Here is a 24,607-nt window from a genome sequence, read left to right as displayed (position 1 = left end):
GAATTACAACAGCATATCAGTTCAAACTATCATGATTCACTGATCGAGGGGCATCCTGGGATCGCCAAAACCCTAGCTAAGGTGAAAGAGAACTTTTGGTGGCTTACCTGGCGTAAGGACATCATTCAGTATATTCAGTCATGCGGTGTCTGCGCACAAAATAAATCACAGAAACAAAAACCATCTGGTCTCCTACAACCATTGGACATTCCTCCAGTTCCATGGCACACTCTTTCCCTTGACTTCATCACTCATCTACCTCCAAGCCAAGGGATCAACACCATCCTTGTAGTTGTGGACTTATTCTCAAAGATGGCCCATTTTATTCCTCTCAAAGGCCTCCCAGACGCAGCCACTTTAGCAAAAGTGTTCCTGGAGGGCGTGGTTAAGCTACATGGCTTCCCTTCGGTTCTGGTCTCTGATCGAGGCAGCCAGTTTGTTTCAAACTTCTGGAAAAAATGATGTGCAATGGCGCAGATCGACATTCGGCTATCTACTAGTCACCATCCCCAAACGGACGGCCAAACCGAGAGAACCAATCAGACACTCAAGCAATATTTACAGTGCATGCGGCACCAGAAACAAAGGAATTGGAAAGACCTACTATGGATAGCCGAATATGCATATAACAATTCTTTGCATTCAAGCACGGGACAAACGCCCTTCTATACCCTTCACGGCAGACATCCACGTACCTCTGAACTAGACCTTCCAGCCAGCTTGGAAATGCCAGAGGTAAATACTCTACACACAACCATTACTCAGGCTTTCAAAAGGGCAAAGGAACACCTTAGTCATGCCAAAGAAAAACAAAAGAGATTCGCCGACCAACACCGGAAAAAGGCCCCTGATTATCAAGTATGAAACAAAGTTTGGTTAGCCGCTAAATTCGTACCCATCAAGGGAACCCAGACCTTTCATCCCAGATTCTTAGGACACTATACCATTAGGGCAATTATCAACCCAGAAGCCGTGAAACTGGATTTACCACCTAATCTACACATCCACCCGGTATTCCATGTGTCCCTCCTGAAACCAATGCAACACGGCACACGGATTGGGACACCACCGAAGCCCATACTTGTTGACGGAAAACCAGAATTCGAAGTCAAAGATATCTTGGACTCTAAATACTCTAGGACCAAGCTATATTATCTCGTTGATTGGAAAGGATTTGGACCACAAGATAGATCCTGGGAGCCCAGTGAGAATATCCACGCACCACGTCTAATCAGGAAATTCCATCGGAACTTCCCAACCAAACCTGGGCCAGACAGAAGGAACACCATGTGAGGGGCCTTAGGGGGGAGTGCTGTCACGACCCTCGCCCAAAACACCCTCTGGCAAACCCATTGGCCAGGTGGAGTCAGGACTCGGGCCTCTAGAGCCTGGCATCCTCTTCAAAAGCCCTCATGGGGCCAGTCCTGGCGCCTATGGCGCCAGGCTCATACACCATGCACAACAATGTGCTTGGGAACTACTTTAATGTATTGTCAGCCAGCATGGAGGCATCCACATAGCTTGGTTCCTAAGAACTAAGCTATGCGGTCTAGTGTTTTGGGTGTGGCAGGCCTGGAAATACTTTCCCTGGTACTACTTTAACTTGGCTATATAAACCACACCCTGACTGCAGAACATGCTTTGTGTTACTTTGCAACTTGCAATGTGATGCTCACCGTGTCCAGCTATTCCCTCGAACCTCAGAGAAACAGAACCTGCAAGGAGACAAAAGGAACATCATTAGCAGCAGCATCTTACCTGCAGTCTTCATCTTTAAACACTCGCAGCTACTGAGAACAGCTTCCTCGAATCTGCACGCCTCCCGGACAGAACGATCTGAAAGAGGAAGATAGAGGCAACATTAAAGAAAGCTGTAGAGACATTTACAAATTACGAACTGCTCAAAAGGCTTACCTGGCTGGTCGCCTCTCGGCTGGCACCACTCCGGACATTCCACTTGCGCTGAAGAACACTGCTACCTACAAGGAAGGAAAACACAGGTTAGCAAAGGCAAGACTTTGCAGCGCTGTGCCTAGTGCTTACTTACCGCATCATAGCGCTCTTAATGCACCATCATTTACCAGAGGGGCTCAACCAAGCCAGTTCACCATGCTGAAGCTCTGCATACCTAAGGGAGAAAAAATAGACATTTTAAACAAAGAAAGGCATGCAGGATAGCAACAAAACTAAAGAACAGCAATAGGACCTACCTGAACAATATCAAACGGGCCGGCGTCAGTGAAGTAACTGGACCGCACTCGCCCATGAAAGACAACGCGCCCCTGCAAAGAAGGCAGGACGGAGAGCACGCCTAATTCTACCACAAGGTGAGGAGAGGGCACCAGAGGGACTGAAAGCATACAGGGGTGGAGGGAGGATACTTACCCCAGTCGGTCAGTCTTGAACACGGTCCTCCTGTATTTTCAGGCAGAACCTTCCCCGCAGACCACATCAGGGCAAAGCTGAGAAGCATACCAGCGAGTAACCCAGCTCGGTGGCGTCCCTGTGGATACCAGGTGAGCGTAACAGTTCCTGGTACCTTTTCTCTGATCCCTTATCCTCACCCCAGTCCCTGTACACTTGGCTTCCTCCTAGCTGCCCTTCCTTATCATGGTCCCTCTACCTCTTCCCTATTCATTGTCATTGTACCTATTCCTTATCTTAGTCCATTATCCTAGTCCCTCTTCCTCATCCAATTCCCTTCTTCTAATCCCTCTTTGTCACCCTACTCCCTTTTCCTAGCCCCTATTCCTCATCATAGGCCCCTTCCTCATTTCTCTTCCTTGTCGTTATCCTGTATCCTAGTCCTTCTTCCCCCTCCTCATCCTAGCTCCTCTTTCTCATCCTAGTCCACCTTCCTTTGTCTTGTCCTATTCCTTCTTCATTGCCCTACTGGCTGCTCCTCATTGTAGTCCCTCTTCCTCATCATAATTGCACTTCATTATCCTAGTCCCTCTTCCTAATTCATTTCCCTCTTCTTAGCCGATATTACGTTTTCTTGCCCCTCATTCATGTCCCTTCATTAAGTCCCTCTTGCTCATCCTAGTGCCTCTTCAGCTACCTTGTGCGAGTTCCTCTTCCTCTACTTTGTCCTAGTCCCTGAACCTAGCCCCTCTTCTTTGTCTTAGTGTCTTTTCCAAGTCCCTCTTCTTTACCTTCTTTATCTCCTCAATTCTGATTCCACTTCATGGTCAAAGTAGGTTTTCCACATTCTAGTTCCTCTTTCTTGTCCATTGTTCTTGTCCTATGTTATGGTCCCTCTTCCTCCCTTTTTCTCATTGTAGTCCCTTTTCCAGATCCAAGTCCTTCTTCCTAGTCCACTGCCCCAAATTCATGTTCCTCATCACAGTCTGTCTTCCACATTCTTATTCCTCTTCCTAGTTCTTCATGCTTGGTCCTCATCTTAGTCTCTTTTCCATATCGCAGTCCTTCTTCCTCATGCCGTTTTCTGGTCTTCCTCCTGGTCCATCATCCTATTGCCTCCTACTCACCCTGGTCCTTCATCCTTGTCCTTGACCAACTTACTCATCCTAGTCCCACTTCCATTATGTCATCCTCATTATGTCATCCATTATGTCATCCTGTAGTCCTTGTCATTGACCCCCTTTATTGTTATAATGTCTCCTTTTCAACCTAATCCATCTACTAGTTCATGTCCCTCTTCCTAGTTCCTGCTTTCATCCTGTCTCTAGTCCCTGTGCATCATTCAAATCCTTCCTTCTAGTCCTTCTTCCTAGCCCTACTTCCTGTTTATCTTCCTCATCCCTGTTCACCTATATTCCCCCCTTTGTTGTCCCAGTCCTGATTGCTGTTTCCTCTCCCTTGTCATAGTCCCTCTTCCTTCTCCCACAGTAATCCTAATTTCTTGTACTAGTCCCTCAATCTAGTTCCTCTTCCTTGCCCTAGTATCTCATCTCATACCCTCTTCCTCGTCTAAGTCCCTCTTCCCCTTCTTAGCTCTAGTCCCTCTAGGACCCCCGTCTTCCTCACCATTGTCCCTCTTCCTCTTCCAATTGCTATTTTTGATCTTTTTACCCCATCCTAGTCCCTCTTTCTCCTCCTGTTCCTTGTCCAAGTCTTGCTTACCCATCCCCATTCTTCATACTCATCTTAGTTCTTTCTTTTAGTGCCCTTCTTTCTTCCTAGCCCCTGGACACTCATCCTAATGCTAACATAAACTCCTCATCATAGACCCTCTTTCTATTCCATTTTCCTTGTCAGTGTTCCCATTTCTAGCCCCATTCCCTCTTCAGCGTTGTTCTTCTTCCTCATCCTACTCCCTCTTCCTCTTTCTCCTGACTCATCCTAGTCCCTCTTTCTCATCTTTATCCTAGCCCCTCTTCCTCACCCTAGTTGCTCTACACATCCTAGTCTCTAGTCATAGCCCCTCTTCCTTGTCCTAGTGCTTCCTCCTCATCCGAGTTCTGCCTTCTCATCAGGATGTATACAAACTGACCTTTTCACAATTGACCTCGGGAGAATTGACCTTATTCATTTATTTATTCACATTTGTTAAGCGCACAACAGCCCGGAGGCATCGTGGCGCTTGTTACAGACAGTTTTCTTAGTTACAGGTAAAGATGACAATTGCAGGTTTTAATACAGGCATAAAAGAGAGTAATGCATACCTTAGGTTACATGAAGAGGGAGGTTTTGAGTTTTTTTCTAAAGGCAAGGAGAGAGTTTTCACCTCTAATGTCTGAAGGTAGAGCGTTCCATAACTTAGATGCTATGTAGGGGAAGCCTAGCCCACCAGCTTTAGCCCTGTGGATGTGAGGGGTGTGTAGTTGATTAGCGTAGCAAGTCCTAATAGGTCATTTAGAGGTAGATTTTATTATGGTCTCTGATAGATATGAGGGCGCTGTGAGGCTGAGGCATTTGTGGGTGAGGATTTTGAATGTGATGCATTCCTTAACCGGGAGCCAGTGAGCTGCCTGTCTGGCATGCGAGATATGTTCCCCTTTAGGGCTGCTTAGTGCCGCCCTTAGCGCATTGTTCTGCGTGATTTGGAGTCGTTTTACATTTTTAGCATATGTACCTGCAAGAAGGGCATTGCAATAGTCTAGTTTGGCTTCAATAGTTGCTCTGGCTATTGATAGACAATTGGGCTTGGATAGGTATGGTTTTATTGCATTTATGAGTTTGGTGGTGTGTGCTGATGTGGAGGGGATGGCGCTGACCTGTCTGGTCATGGATAGTGTAGAATCTATGTAAACCAATAGTGTCTTTACGGATGTGGAGACAGTGATGATAGTGTTATTGAAGGTGAAGTTTGTCTAATTTGGCTAGGGTCGTTTTTTGACCTAGTATGATGATTTCAGTTTTCTCCCCATTGAGGCAGAGGCTGTTGGCCGCCATCCAGGCCTGGATCGTGGTGTAGATTGTATGTAGCTTTTCTGTGTCTCTGTTGTACGAGCCGGTGAGTGGTATGAGTACTTGAGTATCGTCAGCGTAATTAGTATACGTGACACCAAGGGCGTCAAGATTGTTGAAGAGGGGCTTTGTAAACAAGTTGTACAACATGGGTGCTGTGCAAGAGCTCTGTGGGACTCCACAGTGGATGGTGGTGGGGCTGCGTTAGCTATGTTGGAAAATACCTTAATTTTCCTTCCTTCCAGGAAGGAAGTCATCCAGAGAGCTGTTTGTTTGGAGAAGTTAGCTGAGTGGGTGAGGTGTGAGGTGAGTGTCTTATGATCAACCAGATCGAAAGCCGCCGCTAGGTCTAGGAGTAATAGGAGTGCTGGCTTGCCTTTATTCATGATTTGGGTGATCTGGATTTTTAGGTCCATCAACGCAGTTTCAGTACTGTGTCCTTTGCGGAACCCGGATTGCATTGTCCCGAGAATAGAGTGGGCTTCAAGGAAGTATTGGGTTTGGCTGTGGGCAGCTTTATCAAGGATCTTAAGGAGAAAAGGCACAGTGGTTATGGTCCGTAGTTATTGGGCTGTGCAGGGTCTAAGGCGGGCTTTTTTCGAAGGGGGTGCACCCAGGCTTCTTTGAGGCTGGCAGGGATAATGCCGGTTCTGAAGGCGGCATTGATGAATGTTGTCGGTAGTGGAGCAAGGAGGTCAGCACAGTTCTTAATAATCTTGGGAGGACAGACGTCCCCTTTGCACATGGACGGTTTTAAGTTTTTGAGCAGGTTGATAAATTCAGGTTCCGTGATGTCCCTCAACGAAAAGAGAAGTTTGCTGGAGTTTGTAGGAGAGTGCGGGGGGTCAGGTTGCGTGGTCCCAGAAAGGTGAGTTAGGGTTTTGTAGTGGTCCTGGATTTGTTTTTGAAGGAGATTAATTTTGTTTAGCATGGCCGATTGAATACTATCTTTGATGATTTTGTCTGGGATATTGGGAGGGGAGATGAGTTCATTGAAGATGGCAAAGATTTCTTTAGATTGCGAGTTGGCATTTGAGATTCGGAGGTTGAAGGAATTGGCTTTAGCTTTGGTGATGGCATCTTTGTATTGGCGTGAGATCAGGTTAAAACCGTTCTTAGTATTGTCGTTGGGGTTGGCTTGCCAGTTTTTTAGAGCCTCCCTTTTGGAGGAGCATATGGACTGCAGTTCTTCAGTGAACCAAGAGTTGGCGTGTAGCGACATATTTCCTTTTTTACATTCAACTGGTGCTATGGAGTTGACGACTTTTGACAGAGTTTCTTTGTAGATGTCTGCTAGGGTATTGGGGTCGTTCGAGGAGGGGGGAGCTAGTGTAAGAATATTCAGGTAAGGGCGAAGGTTGTCGCTGTTGAGTTTTTTGGAGCTTCTCACTTGTGCAGGGGGGGTCAGGAGTGAGGGTTTTGGGGCTATGAATTGAATTTGAATTGAATTGAATTGAATTGAATTTGAATTGATATTTTATTTATATCGCTCTCATACACATGTGTTTCAGAGTGCGGCAAGGGAGGGGAACAGGGGAGAAAACAAAAGAACAATCTTACGAGGCCCAGTGACATTGAGAAGGCGCAAGTGCTTAGCAGAGGGTCCGGGGAAAAAGTGCAAGGGAGAGGGGAGAAGTGGAAAGTGCAGAGCAAGAGGAGAGCAGGAATAAATACTTATAAATACATGATAAAAACAGCAAACACAGAAAATAGTAGTGCATCCAGCAAGTGCTAAGTTGAGGGAAGCAGACAGGTTAGGTCTGGTAAGTGCAAGGGACGAAGAGGGGGGACTGCGTGGGTACAGATACAGACCCCAATGCAAAGGGTGGCCGGTAGGCAGTGCAGGAGGGTGGAAAAGATAAGCAGGTGCCTGGGCCCGGTGGACAGAGGGTGGTCAGGTGCACAGTACCAAGAGAGACCAAAATCAATGGAGGAGAGGGTGGGCGAAAGCAGAAGCAAAGAGGATGCTTGAGGTGATAGGTAAGGTGAATTCTATGCAATTGTGATCAGTCCATGGCAGCGCTGTGTTAGAAGTGACGGTGGTGAGGCAATTGTGGTCTGCGACCCAATCCAAGGTGCGGCCTTTGGTGTGTGTTGGGCTTGAGACTTTTTGTATGCACCCTAGGTCATTAGGTTCCTTAGCGAGGGTACCGGCAGCTTTGTCTTTGGGGTCATTGTACCCTAGGTTCAAGTCTCCAAGAAGTAGGGTCTTGGTGGAGCCTTTGATATTGTTGCTGAGTAGATGGATGAGGTATCCCTGGAAATCTGATGGGATGGCGGGAGGGGGCGGGTGGCGATATAGTATGTGTATGTTGAAGGTGCTATTAGGGGTCAGTGCAAGCTTAGCAGACAGAATATCTGAGTTGCTAGCCACAGGGTGACTGATAGACCTGAGGCAGAGGGCTTCTTTGAAAATGATGGCTACTCCTCCTCCTAGGCGAGCTTGCCTGTCTTGTCTGAAGATGGTGTAACCTGGTGGGAGGGCCAGCACGAAGGTTGGAGCAGATGCCTCATGTAGCCATGTTTCTGTGATGGCCAGTAGGTCAATGTTGTGGTTGACTAAGAGATTGTGTATTTCTAAGGCATGGGCAGGGAGTGAGCGAACATTTAGGAGGGCATATTTAATATATGGAGTAGGTATATGTTTAGTCTCAATGGTCTTAGGGATGGTATGTATGTCTGGGATAGAGAGTGGATTTGAGATACGGGGCATTTGTGGAGGTGTGTGTGTGAATATATGTGCGCGAGAGTGTTCGGTGTATGGGATGCACCTATGGTTGGAGCAGGAACCTAGGCGAAGGTTTCGAGATGCTGTGGGTGTGGGAAAGCAGCTGATTTCTAGAGGTTGGGTTCGGTCTCTAAGCCTAGTGAGTCTGATAGCAGTGGTGAGAAGGCAAGGCGGTAGACATGCGGTTGCCTCATGCGAGTGGTGAGGTTGTTTGATGTTGGAGTAAATGGGCATGATGGTGTGTACAGGGAGTGAAGGAGTGGTGAGGTACAGTGGAGGTTGCATGCGGACGGAGTTCATATATGTTACGATAGGATACAATGCAGAGAGGGTGAGTAACAGTGCAAACACTGTGGTGATGGTGGGAAGGCAGAGGCAGTGGATCTTGCAGCATGTTTTGCAAGTGGCTTTAGGCAGCATGTTGTGTGTGGTGGAAGCCGCAAGCAGTAAAATTAGATTGCAGGGCAATGAGGACAGAAATCAGGGAGCATGAAAGAGCAGTAATTGTTTAACATTCAATAGCAAGGCAGCAATTGGCATGGTGAACAGAAAACTTGGGAGGCACATATGTCTAACTGTGATACAGGGTACAGTGAGTCTATTATTGCACTCTGGGGCGTTGCAAATGCAGTGCGGTGTCTAAAATGGATAGCTTAACAGAATCAAAGGACATTAGTGCGATGCTATATCAATAGTACGTTCAGCACAACAGACAGATAAGGCAAGGTTGATGCAGACAGATTGTGTTATACATAGGTGCAGACTGATGAATTATACGTTGAAGGATACACGTCCATACCGCTTTTCATGAATAGTCAATTGGATGCATGGGAGAGAGCGGTCGGGTGATGTAGGAGTGTGATGCAATCAGTTAGTGACAACGTACCTTATAAGTTAAAGAGCTACTTCCATGCGCACAACAGGCGCAGAAAAGGGCCTTAACCTCTCGGGCCTTCACGGTAGAGGGCCGGCTTCCGCCTCGATGCCGGACACACGTAGACTAAATTGAGGATTTAAAAGCTCAATACATTTAAAAGGTCAATTAGGGCATATATGCGGGGGGTGAACCCCCTGCAACCTCACACCCAATCCAAAAAACCCCGCATCCCCCCACCAATCCCCTTATATTATTTATAATCCAAAACTAACCCAATACATATAAAAGAATTAAAATAATATAAAGGTCAGTTGTGCAGAAGCTCAATTAGGACGACTATATTTAGGTCAATTTGGACAAAAGGTCAATTGTAAAAGGTCAATTTGGGTAATACCTCTCATCGTAGTCCCTCTTCCAATTCCCTCTTCCTCATGCTACTCACTCTGCTTCCTTTTCCCGTGTCTTAGTTCTTCTTCCTCATTGTTGTCTGTAGTTCTAGTTCCTCGTCCTCCCACTCCTAGACCCTTTTCTAGCTCATAGACCTAGCCTCTCATCCTATTCCCTCTACTGATTCCTCAAACTAGCACCTCTTTCTCATTCTGCTCCCTTGTCATTGTCCCCCTTCCTTGATGTAGTCTCTCTTTCTCATGCTATTCCGTTTTCTGAGTCCCTATCCCACTTCCTATCCCTCTACTTACTACCTGCCTGTCATCCTTCTTCTGGTCTTTCTTTCAAGTCCCACATCCTAGTCCGTCATTCTTGTCTTAGTGGATTTCATATTCCTTGTCCTAGTTCCTCTTCCATCATCTTAGTTCCTATTCCTCTTCCTCATCCCGGTCCCAAGTCCTCTGACCTTCTCCTTATCCCTCATTCAAATCCCTCCTCCTAGCTCTAGTCTATTGTCATCTATCTTGCCCTAGATCTGTAGTCCTCTTCACTCTTCCTCTCCCTAGGTTCTCATCCGAGTTCCTATTCCACTCTTTAGCACATCTTACTCATCCTAGTCCTTTTTATTAGAGCCTCTTTTTCATCTAAGCCCCTCGCCCAGTCTCTATGCCTCATCCTAGTTCCTCTTCCTATTATTAGTGCGTGTTCCTCTTTCTCTTCATAGTCCATCATCCACATCTTAGTTCTTCTTCCTGTCTTTAATCCTAGAGCCTCATACTAGTCCTATTTAATAAGTGTAGCCCCTCTTCCTCATGCTCATTCCTGGCAATCATCCCAGTCCCCTGTCCTAGTTCCTCTTTCTCATCCTCATTGATCTTCCTCATTCATTATCTTTCTCCCTTGTTGTAGTACTTGCGGTAGAATCTCATTCTCACTCTCGCCCATCTTATGAGTCCTTGTCCTCTTTTTTAAGTTCCCTATTCTTGTGAATCATTCAAGTCCCTCCTTCTCATCCCTCTTCCTTGTCCTAGTCTCTCTTCATCCACCTCACACTCATTCTTTTTCCAGTTCCCTCTTTCTTTCCATAGTCCTAATTCCTCTTACCTCCCCCATGTCCTAGTCTCTCTTCCTTGTCATAGTATTCTCTCTTTCTTGTCCTCGTCCCCCTTCAGCCACACCTTTCCTCCTCTTAGACCATTTTTCTCAACATATTCCCTTGTTCCAGTCCCTCTTCCTTGAACTTGTTCTTTTTCCTCTCTTTTCTTCCTTATCCTAGGCCCCCTTCCTCATTCTAGTCTGTCTTCCCCATCCTGGTCCTTCCTCCTCGTTCCTCTTTCTCATCTAAGTCCCTTTTCCCTATTCTTCATTCAAAATGATCCTACTCCTGGCACTGGCTCCTGTTCCATGTCATAGGCTGTCTTCTATATCTCGGCTCCTCTTTCCTAGTTCTGCATTCTAGTCCCTTGTGCTGGTCCCTTTTCCTCTTCTGAGTCTGCATCCGTGTCCATCATACTAGTCCCTCTAGCCACACAACCAATTACTTCTACCTTGTCCTCATCCTATTCCCTTTTCATAGTCAATGTTCCACTTCCCAGTACCTACCCCTCTCCTTACTCCTTGTCTGTTATCCTTGTTCTGGTCTGTCATTGAAACTCCTCGTCCTTGACCTTCTTTCTCTTCCTAATTCCTATTCCCTCTGCCGGGTCCTAGTTCCTTTCCTCTTGCTCGTCCTTGTTCGTCGTCTCCTTTCCAGTTCCTATCCTGAGTCCTTGGCCCTCGCCCTTATCCCTCACTCAAGTCCCACCTCCTAGTTCGGATGCCTTGTCCTAGTCCATATTCATTTAACTTGTCTTGCTTATTTTTTCTCTTGCCACTTCCTCGCTATAGGCCCCCACCCTATTTCCTTTTCCTCACCCTCCTCCTGATATTTTTTACTAGAACACTTTTTCTCATTGTAGTCCCTAATCCCAGCCTCTATTTCCCATCCTAGTTACCCTTCCTCTTATTAGTGATGGTTCCTTTTCCTTTTGATAGTTTGTCTTCCATATCCTAATTGTTCTTCATTGTCCTTAATATGTGTCCCTCAACTTAGTCCTATTTCCTCATCCTAGACACTAGTCTTTATGCCTCTTCCTAGTCCCTCTTTCTCATACTTATTCTTCTTCCTCTGCATAGCCCCTCTTCCTCTTCCTAGCCCCTTGTCTTTGTCCTTCTTCCTTTTCCTTATCATTACACCTCTGTCCCTTTTCCACTCCGAGGTCTCTAATCTTAGTCACCCTTCCACATCCTTGTCCCAGTGCCTCCTCTTTGCCCTAGTGCCATATTCACATACTAATCCCTTTATCATCACCTTCCCTAGTGCTCATCCTACTCCTTCTTCCTCTTCTTAGTTTGTTTTACTACTCCTACTCCAATTTCTCTTCCTCATCCTAGTTGCTCTTCCTCATCCTAGTCCCTATTCCTCACCCTACTGCTTCTCTCTTCCCAATCCTATTCCTTCTTTATTGTCCTACACCCTCTTCCAAGTCCTCTGTCCTAGTTCCTCTATATCACCCCACATTCTCTTCCTCTTTTTTTTCTTATTGCTGTATCATAGTCCTTCTTTTTTGTCCTAACTCCTCTTTCCCGTATTCATGCTCAGCCTACTGCTTCTCTCTTCCCCATCTTATTCCTTCTTTCTTGTCCTACACTCTCTTCCAAGTCCTCTGTCCTAGTTCATCTATATCACCCGACATTCTCGTCCTCTTTTTTCTCTTATTGCTGTATCATAGTCCTTCTTTTTTGTCCTAACTCCTCTTTCCCATACTCATCCTAGTCCGTCTTCTTCATACTAGTCCATAACACTAGCCCCTGTTCCTCATCCTAGTGCTTTGTTGTCGTCCAATATTTCTTGCTATTCGCTGTACCTAGCCCTAGTCCCTCTTCATTATTTGTCTTCCTTGTTGTACCACTTGCAGTAGAATGTTCTTCTCATCCTGGTCCCTGTTACAAGTCCTTGTCCTCTCTTCCAAGCACCTAGTCCTTCTTCCTAGTCCCTCTTTCTCATCATAATCCTGTATTGCAGACCGTCTTCTTACTTCTAATTCCCTTTCAACCTGTTAGTACTTGTTCCTCTTTCCCTTCATAGTTTGTCTTCACCATTCTAGTTCCTCGCCCTAGCCATAGTCCCTCTTCCTCTTCCTTGTCCTTCTTCATCTTCAGTCTTCCTGGTCCTCCTACTACTTCTTCATTCTCTTCCTCTTCCCATCTCGGGAGGATAGTTTAGGGGAAATGTGCTTGTTTTTGAAGCAAGACGACAGAGAGCTACACAGGTTCGATCCCCGGGTCCCCGCTTAGAAACCTCTGGGTATTAAGCGCTTTATAAATATCATATCAAGAGTCTGCTGGTAAGGGCACAGAACTCCCAGCAGGCCTAATCTGCCAGTAGTTCAGGCCACTACAGACAGTGTTTTCACTGCACCGTTAGCAACAGTGTCGGTGCATCAGTGACCCCATTCCTATGAGACTACATGGGAATGGGGATTTACTGTTTCTGCCACCTTCCATAATAGTCCGGTGACACCGGGAAGTCAGGTGGCGGAAATGGTGTTACATGGTTGCTGGAACCCGCTGCCTACTGGTGAGTTTTACCGGCAACCCCGTAATGAGAGTCTCTAATCCTACTGTACCTTCTTCCTCATCCTTGTTTCAGTGTTTCCTCCTTGTCCTAGTCTTACCTTCTCATCATACTCTATCTTCCTCTTTATCATCCCTTTTTCTGGCCCACATCTAAGTCCTCCTTCCTCTTCCTAGTTTGTTTTATTCATTTACTCATCCTAGTTCCCTCCCTTCTCCTCGTCCCTCTTCCTCATCCTACTGCCTCTTCTACTTCCTTCCTCTTCCTAGTCATTCTTTCATGCCCTACTCCCTCTTCTAAGTCCTACATCCTATTTCCTCTTCATCATCCCACTCTCTCTTACACTTTCTTCTCCTCGTCCCTTTCCCGTTGGGCCCGTCCTCTCCTCTATCTTCTCCCTCTGTTCTCCTCCTCCTCGATCTATCATCTGCCTTTGACACAGTCAATCATTCCACCCTCATAAATCGGCTTGATGAAAGCATAGGCATCACTGACAGGGCACTGGATTGGTTAACCTCTTTCTTCTCGAATATAACCTTTCAAGTTCAACTGGGCCTGTTCCATTTACCTTGCCCCTCTTGCCCACCTAATCTCCACCTTCCCTCCTCATTTTCAACGCTATGCTGATGACACTCAGCTCTTCTTTAAGTTTCCCTTTAAGTTTCCCTCCTCTTCCTCCTCTCCTTCCTCTCTCATTCCCAACTGTCTGACTGCTATTCAGGCATGTTGTGCTTCTTATAATCTCTGCCTTAATGTTAATGTTAAGGTATTTATACCACACACCATCACCAACGGAGTTGATCCCCAGGCCCTCAATGGCAGTAAGACTGAGATCCTTCTAATTGGGTCTCCTGCCCCCTCCATCCCCCCTACTCTCTGTCCACCCTCCTTGGGCCCCCTCTGGGGCCTGGGACGACACTACATCCAACTCTCTCTCCCTAAATACCTATCTGCTAGCATTCTTCGGTCTTCTACCTCTGCCTCTCTTCAAGTCATACGCTTCTCTAAGCAGAGAGTGTGGGGTAGATCTCTTTCTTTGGCAGGAGCCTACCTCCAGAATGGCCTTCCTTCCTCTATCTGTTTCGAGCCGGATCACTTTAAATTCGGGAAGCTTCTTAAGACCTTCCTTTTCTCCTCCTCCTTCCCCCTCCCATGCTAGTTGCACCTGCCTCTGTTTGGTGGCCTGTATCCCTCATGAGCCTTACTGGGGCAGACTTTTTTTCGACCAGTCTCCCTCCTTACCAGCACTTGCCCTTGGACACCCTTTCCAGACTAGCCTGAGTCTGGTCCACCTCCCCTCCCTTGCACTAATTGACCCCTATCCCCTTGCCTGAGCACTTGCCCTCCTTGGCCTCCCTCAGCACTTGCCCAGCCCTTTGACCCCCCCTTGCACTTCTCCCTCTTCTCCTCTCCCTACACTTCCTGTTATTGCAATTGCACAATCCGAATGTCGCAAGGCCTAATTGGACGATTACTGTTATTTTCTCCCCTGTAACCTCCCTTGTCTTGTGCTGCCTGGAAACACTTTTTGATGTATAGGCACCATACACATGCTCAATAAATAAATACAAATAAATAAATAGAATAAATAAATCCTAGTCCATCTTTTTTGTCCTACCGCATTCTCATCCTAGTTCCTTGTCCTTGTGAATCATTCATGTCCCTCATCTTAGTCTCTCTTCCTTGTCCTAGTCGTCCTTCTTCACCCTTCTTTTCCTTAGTCTGCTTCCCTCTTCCCTGTCTTAGTTCTGATTCATCTTACATCTTCCTTGACCTATTTTCTCTTCTTTCTTATAGCGGTCCCTCCTTTTGTCCTAGTCCCTCCTCTTCTGCACTTTTCCTCCCTTTTGCCCTTTTTCTAACCCTAGTCGCTCATTTTAGTCACACTTGAGTGATTGATTGAGGGCTTTCTAGTATGCAGCACAACACAACTTAATTGTATTTTTCTCCTCCTCTTTGCCTTTGTCCTTCTTTGCTTCTCTCTTCCTTGTCATAGGTCCTCATCCGAGTCCCCCTTCGTTTTCCTAGTCCCTATTCCTCATCTGGATCCTTTTTCCTAATGACTCTTTCTCGTGTTAGTCCCTTGTTCCAGTCCCCATTCTTCATCCAAAATCTCCCACCTCTTCTTAGTGCTGCATCTGCTTCCATATCATAGTTTGTTTTCTACATTCCAGTTCCTTTTTCCGAGTCCTTCATTATAGTCCCTCACCCTAGTTCCTTTTCCTCATCGTAGTCCCTCTTCCTTATCTCTCTTCCAGCTCCTCATTCTAGTCTCTTATACTAGTCCCTCGTCCTCATCTGATTTCTTATTTCTTGTCCTCATCCTAGTCCATCTTCCCAGTACATCATCCTAGTCTTTTCAGCTCATTCTAGCCCCTCTTCCTCATCCTAGTACTATTTCCCCATCCTAGTCTCTATTTATAATACGGCTTGCGCTTGCTTGTCCCAGTGCTTCCTCCTTATCATTTTTCATATTAGTAACCCGGCGAGAGACAATCAGAAGGCAAGAGCCATTCTGATTGGCTCTCGCCAGGTCCCTACCCGGCCGGGAATCCCTTCATCGGGATTCCACAGCCTTTATTCCCGGCGGGGGGCGTGGCAGCCCCTCAGCCAATGAGGAGGCTCAAAGCGGGGCCATCCCCGCTCCGATCCTCCCCGCGGCTGAGAGGCTGCCTTCGTCCCCCGCCGGGGACTCGGGTAAGGAATTTTTTTTTCAAGTGTTCCCAGCGCGACTGCTCCCGGAAAAGGATCAGAAATAAGGTAAGTGGGGTTGGTAGGGCGGGAGTGGGAGGGGGGAGAAAAAAAAATAAAACGTACCTGCGTTCCCGGCGGGGGACGAGGAAAGCCTCCAGCCGTGTGGAGGCGCGGCCCCGCTCCGAGTCTCCACACGGCTGTAGGCTTTCCTCGTCCCCCGCCGGGAACGCAGGTACGTTTTATTTTTTTTTCTCCCCCCTCCCACTCCCGCCCTACCAACCCCACTTACCTTATTTCTGATCCTTTTTCGGGAGCAGACGCGCTGGGAACACTTGTGTTCCCAGCCCGTCCGCTCCCGATGCCCGCCATGGAAAGGGAAAATGAACTCTGTTTTCCCTTTCCATGGCGGCGGCTATTTTCCTGGTCGTTTTTTTTTTCTCCTGAAACGCCGCAGCGGCGAAACGCTGCAGCGTTTCAGGACAAAAAAAAAAGCTTTTAGTGCCCTGGTCATGCAATTTTTGTGGGCCGGGGTACTAATAGCAATAGAACCGTTGCGTCGGGGGCATTACCTGAGACGGTAATCCCCGACGCTCAGGTTCTATTGCTTAATTAGGCCCTCTTCCTCGTCCTTGTCCTACTCCATCTTCCTCATTCTAGTACATAATCCTAGTACACTTTCCTTCTGCTAGACCATCTTGCTCTTCAATGTCCCATTTTAGCCCCTTTTCCTCTTCTTAGTCCTTATCCTTCTAGCTGCTTCGCCTTCCTTGTCATAGAGTCTCTTCTTGGTCATAGTCCTTTTTTTCTTGTCCTTATTCTTGCCCCTTTCCTCTTCCTCTTGTTAGTACTTCTCCTCTACCTCATCATCATCCTAGTCCTCCTTAGTTGTCCTTGTCCCTCTTACTCACATCTCTTCGATAGCCTAATCCCTATTGCCAGTCCAGCCCTTCTTCTTAGTCACTATCCTCATTCTTGTCTCTCTTCCTCATCACAGTTGCTCTTCATTTTCCCTCTTCCTTGCCCTAGAGATTCCTCTTTATTCCAGCCCCACCTTCTCATCCTAGTTGCTCTTTCTCTTTCTTACCCTACTCCCCCTTCTCTTCCCAGTCCCTCTTACTTATCCTAGTCCATAATTTCAGTTCCTCTTTCTCCTCCGAGACTCCTCTTTGTTGTCCTAGTCCCTCATCCATTCCCCTTCCTCTTACTTGCCCTAGTTCATCTTCCTCATCTATCTTCATTGTTATAGTGTGTCTTCCTTAACAGAGTCCCTCTTCCTCATTCTATTATCTCTCCCTAGTTGCTGACCCAGTTTCTAGTCCCTATCCCTCTTCTTACTCCTGGTCTGTTATCCTTGTTTCAGTCCTTAGTTCAAACCCCTCTTCCTAGCCCCTCTACATCGTACTAGCCCATTTTCTTAATCCTAGACCCTCTACCTTATAATTCATTTTCTTCTTAGCCTCTCCTCCACATGCTAATCCCTCGTCCTAATCTCTCTTCCTCATCCTAGTCCTTCTTGCTCATTCTGGTAACTCTGCCTCTTCTTCATCCTCATCATGGTCCTTCCAACTTGTCCCTGTTCCTCTTACTCTAGTTCATCATCCCAGTCTCAATCCCTCTTCCTAGTCCCTCCCTTTCATCTCATACTTGTGTTAATTGCTAGTCCCTCCTCTCCACACTAGTCCTTCCTCCTCATCATAGACCCTATTGCTCTTCCCTCTTGCTTGTCCTATTCCCTCTTTGTTGTCCTTATGATTTATCCTATACCGTCTCCGTCATCCATGTCTTAGCCCAGTTCCTCTTCTTCATCTTAATCCCTCTTCCTACTGTTACATCCTCTTCCTAGTCCATTTTCTTAGCCCTTTGTCCTCCTACACCTTGTCATACTCTCATTTAGCAGCTATTCCTCTTTCCTCTGCCTTGTCATATTCCTTATTCTTTGTCTTTGTGCCTTATCCTAATCTCTTTTCATTCATCGGAGTTTCTCGTCACAATCCCTGTCCTCAACCTAGTTCTTCTTCCTTCCACTCCCCCTTCCTTTATATTGTCCCATTCCCTCCTCCTTGTCATTGTCCCGCTTCCGTCTTATTGATATTCTGGTCCCTCTTCCTAGTCCCTGTACTTCTCCTTAGTCATTACCTCACATTCGTGTCCCTCTTTCACATCACAGTTTCTCTCACTATTCCCTGTTCCTTGTCATAGTGCTCCCTCTCCCTTCCTAGTCCTGCTTCCTCATCCAAGTCCATCATTTCGGTTCCTCGTTTCCCTCCTAAAGCCTCTCTTTCAAATGGATTGTGTCCTCCCACGTATTCCTCATTTTACGATAACTCGTTGTCCCAGCTTTGCTGTTTCGGAAAAATAATTTCTCTCGGCAGAGGGCGCTGGGCTCGAGGTCGTGGCGTCGATTGTCCCTCGACGGACTCCGTACTCTGTCGACGTCACCGATGGTATAAATAGCTCGAGCCACGCCCGTTGCTTCAGTTCCGTTTTTCTGATCGCTTTGCTATCGATAACGGCGCGCTTCAGATTTTCTGTGAAGAAAATGTCATCATCTTCAACTCCTTCGACATCCAAGACTGGGTTCAAGAAGTGTGTAGAGTGTGGATCAAAAATGTCGATCACGGATCCCCACCGGGTTTGTCTCTGGTGTCTCGGTTCCAGTCACCGAACCGACGACTGTGGTTCCTGCCAATCCATGACCGAGAAAGCTCTTCATGAGAGGAGAGGTAAACTGTCAGTGGGGAGGGAAGCCTCTAAGAAGGCTACATCTAAAAAACACAAGAAAGCGGCTGATTTGAAGGAATCGGATCACCATAGGCACTCCAAGAGAACTCGATCTAGGAGTGGATCGAGACACTCTTCGTCATCATCCAAAAAAACGAAGAGGAGACATAGCTCTCCCTCATCATCTTCTTCTTCAGAGTCGACTGAAGAAATTTGATGTCCGACAAAAACGGATTCTCTCAGTAAATGGGAAGAATTCTGTAAAAAGATGATGGAGGTTTTCGAGAACGTGGCCCCCGACCCCCTCGAAAGAACTTCGAAAAAGCCATACCCCTAAGGTCGCTCCATTGGACGACAAAGGGACGTCCAAGGCTACCATGGTAAAGACCAGTAGTGTCGAGGATACTAAAAAAACTCGAGTCGACGCCAAGCCGTCGAAGACTCTTCTAGAGTCGAGCACTTCTCCGGTGCCATACAAAAAAAGCAAGTCGTCGAAGGCTTCGACGACTTCATCGACGCCGGCGGCGTCGACCATTTCGGCACCAAAACCAAAAACATCCTCGACGACCGTGTCAAAGTCATCTTCGAAGTCATCGAAGACTCCTTCGACAACTTCGAAGGATTTATCAATCCCTTCGATGCGTATGGTAGAAGAAGAAAGGAGATTCACTCCTTTGCCCAGGTCAGACTTTTTTAAGTCCTTGGGCCTCATTACGAGGTATGCCGGTAAGTCAAAAACGATGCCGGTATAGTAATACCGGCATCGTTTACCGTCCCGTCGCATTCCGACACGCAAACCCGTATTAGCGGCACACTAAACAACGGTGCCGCAAATAGCGGCATAGGCACACACGCGCCCCTTCAGGGAGCAAATACCGGCATGCCGGTAATAGGGGGTCATTCCAACTCACGCATACATGCAAATACCGGCATCGCGAAGCCGGTAATCACGGGCAGCACGATGTTGCCATACAAGCATCGCGGACCACCCGCAAACAGCAAGCAGGATACAAGGCAGCTGCCACAGGTGCACACAATCCCCACAGGTGGAGTCAATGTAGGATGTGCCAGTATAAACTGAGCACACACTACAACCCCCCCCACAGGTGTAGGCAATGTTGAGTGACCCAGTACAAAAGGAGCACACCTACACACCCCCCTTCCTACACCAAAATGCTACCACTAGCAGTTGCAATTATGGCACTGGAGGACATGCCTATACTGCTACAACTACAGCAACAACAGCAACAACAACAACAACAACTACAGCAGCAACAACAGGCAGCACAGATGAGACTCAGGAGGAGAAGGAGGGTGAGACAGGCCCAGCAATTACCACCAGCGCAGCCACCAGTGCCTCGTAGGCAGCCAACAATCCCTCGCATCAGACCCAGCCCATTCAACCTATCCCCTGAGCAGATCCACACCCTGTACCGGTTGGACCGTGACACCATCACCACCATAGTGGACATGATACAGAATGACATTGCCAGCCACATAGAAATACGCACTGCCATCCCCCCACTACTAAAGGTGGTGTCTGTGCTACACTTCCTGGCCACAGGCACCTACCAACACACAGTGGGCCAGCTGCATGGGATTTCACAACCACTATTCTCAAGCATGCTGGACCACGTGCCTGGCTGCTCGGTGAGTTGCACAACAGGCCCATGGCCATGCTGTGGGGTACTGATGTGTGCGGATGCAGAAGGGGGGGCTACTGTACCCAGGTGGGAAAGGGGGGGATAGTGCACCTGGGTGGCAATAGCCAGTGATTGGAGAATGCATGCAGATCTAAACACACCTCACCTGAACCAGCCAAACGTAACATGACACATTACTGGGCCACATATCACAAATAATGCATATGGATGACAACAAGTAAGTGGCACAACCAGGGCACCATGGTGATGGCAAGCAATGCATGACTGAATAGGATGGCAACTGTGGCAATGCGGCTAGTGTGACCATGCATAGTAAAGAATATACAGCATGAATTGGAGGCTAAACATTGTTGCACTACCACAGCACATCTGCCTCAGCATGCATGATTGCACCCTGCATCATCTATTGAACCCCATCCAGTGTACCGCACCTCTTTACAGTATACATTGCATATAGGTGACTATTTTGTACACTTACTGGGACATGTGCATGCCCACACCAAATAGCTGCTGCCATGACTGTGCTCCCTGAAGGTGGCAGTTCGGAGTGACACACACCTATTTGTATCTGCTTGCAGGTGATGGAGGATATCCCTTGAGGCCGTGGACACTTACCCCTGCGTGGAACCCGCAGAACAGCCATGAAGAGGAATACAATCGTGTGCACACTCATACCCGTGTTGTGAATGAGCAGACCTTTGGCCTGTTGAAGGCGCGGTTCCGCTGCCTAAGCAGGTCTGGTGGGGCACTCCTATATAGGCCTGAGAAGGTGGCGAAGATCACCATGGCCTGTGTCATGCTGCACAACACATTTGCGTCCAAAGGAATGTACCACTGCTACCTGACATTGACATGCATGGGCCGGGTGAGGATGAAGGGGATGGAGACGGAGGCGAAGGAGCCCCCGTGCCAGTACGTGATGCATGGGATGGCCATGCTGTACGCCAAGCACTAATTGACGAATACTTTTGAAACGCAGGGACCATGAAAGTAATGTGCCTGTGACCCACTGGCTGCATGTGGACATGCACACTTGTTTTGTCAGAAGTGCCCCACTGTACACCATCTCACATCAAATGTACATGCACAAAAAGAAGTATGTCCAGCCAATGATTTTCTTGCACACAACGGGTGTATTTTCCAGACACGTGATAATCTGAACATAATCCCCTCACAACCCCCAGTGAACTCCCTCACCCACCCTACAAACCCCAAAAATACTCAAGTAAACTCCCTCACCCACCCCACAAACCCCAAATGTCCCCATATGTACAACATACACTGGATTCCTTGGCCAACGTACATTTTCCAAATGTAATTGTCTGCCCTCTCTATTTCTTTGCTATTTTGGGATCTGGGGTGCCATGGTCAAGCGCTGTGCACTCCTCCGTGTCAACCGCACGGGCCTCTATTGGGCCGAGGTAGAAGGGGTTGTGGCAGTGGAGGTGTCGATGGCCAGTCCCATGCCTGCCCCAAGGTGTGTGCCCTGCATATGAGGCAGGTTTGCAAGCAGGGCCTGCGTAAGTGCCCCCAGACACTCCCTCATGGCACTTGTGGATGCCTCAACAGCAGCAGTGTTGGCTGCGATGGCTGTGGCAATGGCCCTCATGGAGTCATTTCCATCTGATATTTGTTGCCGCATCAGTTCAAGCATCGACTCCTGTCATGCCTCAACCCTTGACAGGCGAGCCTCGAAGGAGTCGTTGGCTGCAGGAGTGCTGGTGACCGGGGTGGTGGTAGGCAGGGTGGTGGTCGTCAGGCTGGTGGTCAGCAGGCTGGTGGATGGCACTTGTGTGGTGCCCACGTCCAGGGCACACTCCTCCTCAAAGAGGCATATGTCTGACTCATCAAGGTCTGAGTCGTGGAGGCAGGGATCGTAGATGCTCTCTGCCTCTGTAGGGGTAGGGATGCTGGTAATCGGGCTTGGGGTGGGTGTGCCGGACATGATGGCACCCTCATTCTCCACCTCTGCATCCACACCGTCCGCAGTGGTTGGCGGAGCAGGAATAGAAACGCCTCCCACTGTTGTGGGTGGCTGCTGCTGGACAGTGGGTGCAGGTGTCTCCTGCAGGGTTACTGCCCGGTGTGGCACACTGCCTGTTGCTCTGGGCAGTTTCTTGGACTTGGGTGTGGTGGTGGCCCTGGTACCTTGCCGTGCAGTGGATGAACTTGCACCCCTGTTCTGCATGCCATCTTCCTCATCGGTGCCTGGGGGATAGAAGAGATGCAGGTCATCAGTGATGGTGTCACATGGCAGCGATAATACATTGCGCTGTGATATGTTCATACATTCATGCATCTAATTATTGTAGGGGTGTGGCAGTTGGTGTTATGAGGGGGCATGTGGGCAATCAATGCATGGCTGGTGGCATGGCATTGGTATGGTGGATGTGTGGTGAGTTCCATGGGCACGGTTGGGTCATGTTGCACTTGTGTTGGGATTGGGATTGGCACTCAGCATGCGTGTGTAGCAGGGTGTGGCACACATTCTTGACTGGATATGTTGATGTGGGCCTGGGCCATGCATTGCCTTGGCTAGTCTCACTTCCACGTCACTTGTGCGACATCATGGTTTAGCCTACACGGATGTGATGGGTCACTCAACTTCTTCTGTGGATGTTGCGGCGCCCACCTCCTGGTCTCCGATTCCCTCTATGGATTCAGGATCTATAAAGGTACTTGTATCTCCTCCCATGCCGTCAACTTCACAGGGGAGTGTGGGCCCCCACCTGTCGCCATTGCGGCCCTCCTGTTGTCTGCCAGGATCTTCCTCACCCTGAGGCGGAGGTCATCCCACCGCTTCCGACAGTCACGCACCCTCCTTGCGGTGGTTCCCACTGCCGACACCCTCTGTGCGACCTCATGCCAGACTTCTTTTTTTTTGGTTTGGGACGCATGCTTCATGTCGGTGCTCCTGATCGTGTCCGCATGCTGGGCCAGGTGTCAGCGAGCATACTTAGCTCAGCGTCTGAAAAACGCTGTTTTCGCTTCTTGGGGGTCGCCTTCCTGGTAGCCTTGGAGATCCTGCTTCTATTCTGCCAGAGAACAACACAAAAGAACTGGTGGTTGTGGAGGATGGCAATGGATTGTTTTTTTAAAGATGGCCGCTGGCCCATTTCCCATTCCTGCGCGATGACGTAATTTCCGGGTCCGTTTTTTGCGAAAACGGTAATACTGTGCCAGTATTACCGTGCCGGTATTTAGGGGTTGGTATGAGGCGGTAACGCTGTGGGTGGGCCCCGCAATGCCAGTATAGGGGGGTTGGTGGCCCTTTACCGGCATGGCGATAAAGCCACTACCGGCATGGGGGAACGCGCGTGCTCGCGCACTCGTAATCACCCGCTGTAAGCGGATTCATACGAGCACGGACCCGCTCATTCCGGCATGCCGGTAATGAACCCGCTTTTACCGGGTAACTCGTAATGAGGGCCAATGTCTTCAATTTATGAGGAATCTGGCTCAGAAGAAGACGAAGTTACTCCTTTTGGAGGGACGTATTGACCAGGAATCTAGAATGAGAGACCTGAGTGATACTCTAAATTCTGCCAGTGGAATTGACACCTCCCCAGAATTACAGTTTGGCAGACCTGATCCTGCAGAGCATGCAGATGCTAGATACAGAGGTCTTATGACCAGAGTTATAGAATATATGGGTTGGGGTAACACTTCACCCGTTTTTGAACAGAATGACATGACGGATACAATTGTCAGAGGGCCTCAAAAAGATCCAGTTCTCCCCTTTCACAGACCCTTCAAAGGACGGTGGAGAAAAACTGGGATAAACCAAAGAGTATTGCTGCTGCAGATAGCACTTTTCCCAAAAAATATAGACCAGCTGGAACGGATCCTGAATACTTAAATAAGCATCCGACTCCAGAAAGTCTAGTCATTCAGGCAGCATCTACATCAAAACAAACTACATAACCCACTATTCCTCCAGATAGAGAGGATAAAAAAGTTGACGCATGGGCACGTAAAGTTTTCACGTCAGGCAGTATGGCCCTTAAATCGACAAATGTCACCTGTACCCTGGCCAGGTTTACCCATACCCTGTGCGACTGTATTTCGGCGGCAGCTGATCATATTCCGGAAGGCGAGGAAAGGGAAGGCTTCCTGAATATAGTTAAAGACGGGAAGGAGGCAATGGGGGAATGTCTCCAGTCTGGACTGGATACTGCTGATAGTATCAGCAGATCCAAGGCTGCAAGCGTTGTGCTACGCAGATTTGCGTGGTTGAGGAAGTCGGGGTTTGCACCAGATGTGCAAGCCAGACTCCTTAACATGCCCTTTTATGGTTCGAGGCTGTTTGGCAGCAAGGCTGATGAAAGCCTAGAAAAACTTCAGACCTCGGAAGTGGCAGCTAAATCTCTTAGCGCCTCTATGCGCCAGCCTCTAAAACCCTATTCCGGCTCATCTTCCTGGAGGGGTCATTCTTTTCTATACTACTCCTCTTTGGGTAGAGGAAGAGGACAGGCTTCCCAAAGGGGCAAAAGAAACTTCCCTCGTGGAGCACGAGGAAGAGGTTCAAAATCAGCCTCAGGAGCGGC

Source organism: Ambystoma mexicanum, chromosome 6p (genome assembly GCF_040938575.1).
Source record: "Ambystoma mexicanum isolate Mex_15411 chromosome 6p, UKY_AmexF1_1, whole genome shotgun sequence".
NCBI lineage: Eukaryota > Metazoa > Chordata > Amphibia > Caudata > Ambystomatidae > Ambystoma > Ambystoma mexicanum.
The sequence above is the reverse complement of the archived record's forward strand: the minus strand, read 5'-3'. Positions refer to the sequence as shown.